The 5,365-nt window shown below is 33.4% G+C and overlaps 1 pseudogene; it reads left to right on the top strand.

Annotated features, from left to right (window-relative positions):
- The first annotated feature begins 4,423 nt into the window (after positions 1-4,423).
- LOC120859587 lies at positions 4,424-4,521 on the top strand (annotated as a pseudogene).
- The last annotated feature ends 844 nt before the right edge of the window (positions 4,522-5,365 follow it).

The raw sequence follows: 5,365 nt of genomic DNA, 5'->3' as shown, positions 1-5,365 counted from the left end.
AACAGATTTATAATGATAAACTGGATTTTTTTTAACAGTCAAGGGTAGTTATAGTTTTATGAACTTTAAAAGTTGCATCAAAATTTAAAAAAAAAGATTCTCTTAAAATCAAGTTAACATAAGTCAGTTAGACAAGCTATTATATCAGCCAACTTATGCTGTATTATTTCCTCACTAGAAAGTTGACTTTTATACACTGTATTTTATATCCTATTTTTGCATCAATATATCCATTTCTAACATTCAGTAATTGAAAACCACTATATATCTTTTAAGATGCAGGTTTTACCTAGTAAAATTAAGAATTTCTTTTTTGTACACTGGACTGTATTTTTTTTTTAATGCTTTTACTTTAGAGGAAAATTCTGTGATACACCCAAACTCAAATTTTATTATAAGAAATGTACATTTTCTCCATGTTTAAAATAACACAAATATTAAATGCATTTCCATCACTCAACACAATTACAAGGTGAAAACACTACATACACTGAAGTTAAATATGTGGGATCGAAATAACATGATCTGCCGACATCCTTTTGGTGTGTCAATTCAATTCTAATAGAAGACACACCATACAAATTAAAATACAATCATTCTTAGAATAGTATTCCATTTTATGTTTATATCCCATTTTGGATGAACCTGAAGGATATTATGCTAGGTGACATAAGCCAGTCACAGGAATACCAATATTGTATAATTTCATTTATATGAGGTATCTAAAATGGTCAAACTCACAGAATCAAAATATGGAACGGGGGTTGCCAGGGGCTGGGGGTAAAGGGAAGTAGAGAGTTTCTATCAACAGGCATAAAGTTTCAGTTAAGCAAGATGAGTAAGCCCTAGAGTTCCACTTTACAGCATTGTACCTTCAGTCAATAATAATGTACTGTATACATACTTCAAAATTTTTGAGAGTAAATATGTTAATCATTCTTACCACAATATTTTTAAATCAGAGGATGAACAGTGAACATTGGGCTAATTTTATAGGTATTTTTCCAAACATAACTTGCTAATTAGTGTGAGCTAATGATAGTCTTCATTATTATCCTGCTTAAATGGTAAAAAAAGAAATTCAGATTTAAGCCACCTGTTATTAGTATTGTGTGTGTGTGTGTGTGTGTGTGTATGTGTATGTTATGGGGCAGAAGGAAAGGTAAACCTTTAGATATAATATTTCTGAGGTTATTTTGTTTAAGAACATGTCAAAACTTTACTTTTCATACTGGTATAATCTAATACATTTGCCTATTCTGCTTTTTTAAGAACAGTAATAGTTATCTGTTAAGAAGAAAGTATCTGGACAAGAACTTGAGAGTGAAGAAGCAATTGCTGAAATAAAAAGTGTGTGGTGCAATAACATTCTGACAAAAGCAGTGGCCTTCTCAGTGAGTTGAGATTAACACAAACATAAAAGAATTGCCTCTTGCCAACTTTATTTGGAGAGCCCAGCCATCCATGTGTGATGGAATAAATTTAAAAGTCCAGATGATGCAGGAGATACTTCGAAAGATGAGCCAGAACATTCAGTTAACTTTCAAATTTATTTCCTCACACATGGATGACCATTCAGCTTAAATGAAAACAGAAGCACAGCTCATCTACAAATATGCCCAAGAAATGTTTGGCTTGGTTTCAGAAAATATGATCATCTTCTTTGGCTCAACTGATTTGCTTGGCATGCTTTTAAAGAGGTACTCTTTCATCTTAATTTTTTACAGCAGCAGATCAGATATTAGACCACCCAACATGGGATTTGCATACAACAGTAAAACATCTGATCTGATTTTTAAATGGCAGACATGGTCATTGTCAGTAATCAGTCCATTAAAAAAAAAAATTTAATACACAACAAATGAGCAACCAAGCAAGGAATACATTCAAAAATGCCTTTTTCATGACTGCATTTTTTCTAATGAATTGCTTTGTTCATTCAATTTCTTGAAAAGACTAATTTCCTTTCCATGCCTCTTTTGGGTCAATCCCTATTCAATATAGCATGTTTTTGAAGCTCATTCCTTTTAATGAGCTGTAGATATTTTTTATTTTCTCACTTATTTGGAAATCAACCTCAAATAAGTTTTAGTGAAAGCAAGGAAATTATTTATTGGGGTAGGGAATATCTAGACATATACTGCATGACATTTAAGGCTAGGTAATACAATTAGTTGGTTTTAGGAAAACATTTTTATACAGGTTGTAGTTTATTATTATCCCTATTATGTAGGATAGTCCCATCATGAACAATTTGCCCTGCAGTTTTCTGGTGTGTCAGATGCTGTACTGAACTACGTGAATCTAATACCAAATGATCTAATATCTGATATGTTGCTGTAAAATTAAGATGAGAGTACTTCTTTTAAAGCATTTAGGCCAATCAGTTGAGCAAAAGAAAAAAAAATATGTCTTTATATGATTGTTTTTAAGCTTTTCTTTGGTTTGTTCAGCTTTTGAGACAAGGCTGATTGTTTAAGCTTAAAGTGTACAACATAATGATTTTACTTACATACATTATGAAATGATTACCACAGTAAGTTTGGTGAATACCCATTACCTCACATAGATACAAATTTTTTTAAATATTTTTCCTTGTGATGAGAATTCTTAGGATTTACTCTTAACAACTTTCTTTTTTTTTTTTTAATTTAGGTTTTTTTTTTTTCCAGTTAGATTTATTTTTTTAATTTTTATTTATTTTTTATTTTACTTTACAATTCTGTATTGCTTTTGCCATACATTGACATGAATCCACCACGGGTTCATGCGTTCCACATGCGTTCCCAAACATGAACCCCCCTCCCACCCCCATCCCCACATCATCTCTCTGGGTCATCCCCGTGTACCAGCCCCAAGTGTGCCGTATCTTGCATTGGACATAGACTGGCAGTCCAGACGGCTTCACAGCTGAATTCTACCAAAAATTTCGAGAAGAGTTAACACCTATCCTACTCAAACTCTTCCAGAAAATTGCAGAGGAAGGTAAACTTCCAAACTCATTCTATGAGGCCACCATCACCCTAATACCAAAACCTGACAAAGATACTACAAAAAAAGAAAACTACAGGCCAATATCACTGATGAACATAGATGCAAAAATCCTCAACAAAATTCTAGCAATCAGAATCCAACAACACATTAAAAAGATCATACACCATGACCAAGTGGGCTTTATCCCAGGGATGCAAGGATTCTTCAATATCCGCAAACAACTTTCATATATAATATACAGTGATATTCATTACATGACTCATGTAATATTAGTATTATTGGATAAGGTCCATTTGATATGAAGCTGAGTTCATCATTACAAAGCATAGTCATGATAAGAAAGGTTCCCTCATATAAATTCACTGTCAAATGAGAGCAGTCAGCGATAAAGTATAGAAATTCCTCATATTTTAGACTTGTAGATAGAAGACTGAGAACTAGATTAACAGTTAAGAGATGTAATATCTGATTCCGGTTTTCTCTTTTTTGATTCTGTGACTAACTCTGAACCATAGCCTTTTCATTTATACAGTAAAAGTAACAATAGTTGTAAGTATAAAGAGAGGTAAAATCCAAAATATATATGTACAGAAATATAGTAATTTATTATACCTGGCTAGTTGAAATCTAACTTCAGCTACAGTTTGCACATAGTAATATAAGATTGCTAAAGGAATACTTAAATTATTACATTAGACCTAAGTTTAAAATTCGACTCAGAATCTTTTTGAGGGCTTTTTAGATATGATCAAAGCACCAAGATTTAAAGTATGCAGACCTACCTATGTCCAGTTGGGGTTGGGGAGAAACATGTAATAGCTACTAATCTCTGTTTTTAAATCATCTCTGCTTTTAAAAGTTCTCTATGTCTAATCCATTTCAATTTCATTATTAAAGTTGTGCTTTTGGAAGGTACAATTATCATCAAATGATTTTACTTTCACCCCACAAGGGTTTTCTTTCTATATTGATTCTGCATGGATTATGTCCTATTTAATTTTTTCCTTCTAACTTCTAATAGCACTGGATAATTATGAATTAAATTAATAAATATCTTCCTTTCAGTGAGAGAGAATTTCACATGTAAAAGCATGAATGAATAAGCAAGCACAGCCACTAGGTCTTATCATTAATCAGTCTCTTTAGAAAACACTACACCCTTGGCATATCACATTGTATTTTAGCTCATTTTGTATCTCTTCTGCTACTGTGTTCTGTTAAACTCTTAAAAATCAGATTTATACCATTAAAAAGTATTTTTGTTGCCAATGCTTCCCTTAATAGTTACTTAAATTTTTCAGTAAAACAGAAAGAATCTAAAGAGTAATAAAAATAATCTCCTTGCAGTGAGTGTAAGATGGAAAAAATGACTGTCATCTCCACATACCTTTAAGAGCCTGAGCATCTCACAGTGCAGAGGACTATTGAAGTGCTAAAAGGACATATTATAAAACTGGAGTGATATAAAGATTAGCATGGCCCCTGTACAAGGATGACAGGCAAATTAGTGAAGCACTGCATATTTTGGCAGCTTCCCAAGTAACCCTTGTGGTAAAGAAGTCACCTGCCAAACAGAAGACATGGGATCAATCCCTGGGTCTGGAAGATCCCCTGGAGAAGGAAATTCCAACCCATTCAAGTGTTCTTGCCTGGGAAATCTGATGGACAGAGGAGTCTGGTGGGATATAGTCCATGAGGTCATAAAACTCAGACACAATTCAGCATCTAAGCACAAAATACGATTAGTTTTTGTACAGTATGGTCTGTAAATGTAAGCACTAGCTTAAATAATGTTACAAATTTACCAAATCATTTAAATATCTTCCTGGAAAGATGATAAGACCACAATACCTAAATCCTGCTGCATGCAAGCAGAACAATGTGCCTGATCTCTGGACAATGCAACATGAGTGGAAGGGATAAAGGCCAACTCTGGGCCCAACCCCTGACACCTCATTAATGATCTGTGCTCTTTCTTCTCATTCTGCCAAAATGATGCCAGAGTGACCTAGAAGTCACAAAATGGTGAGATGATATGACCTCAAGATGGAAGCAATCTAGGTCACCTGAGAGATCACTTGGTATAGAGCCATCAACCCAACACTGGACTATAATTCAAACAACATCAAACCAACTGCATTAAGCCACTGAGATTTTCAGGTCCTTTGTTATAGCCTACTATAACAAAAGAATAGATAGCATATTCTAAGGGAAATATTTGCCAACTAAATAAACTGGAACTCCCTGAAAGAAACAACCAAGTGTTTCCATGTTAAAAGAACAGAAATCAATAGTACATTCCTCCCTATGGGGATTTTAAAAGATAGCTTTTTCTTTTTTTTCTTACTAACCAAATTTAAAATGTAACACC

Source organism: Oryx dammah, unplaced genomic scaffold (genome assembly GCF_014754425.2).
Source record: "Oryx dammah isolate SB20612 unplaced genomic scaffold, SCBI_Odam_1.1 HiC_scaffold_2, whole genome shotgun sequence".
Lineage (NCBI taxonomy): Eukaryota > Metazoa > Chordata > Mammalia > Artiodactyla > Bovidae > Oryx > Oryx dammah.
This window is presented reverse-complemented; position numbering and strand designations above follow the sequence as displayed.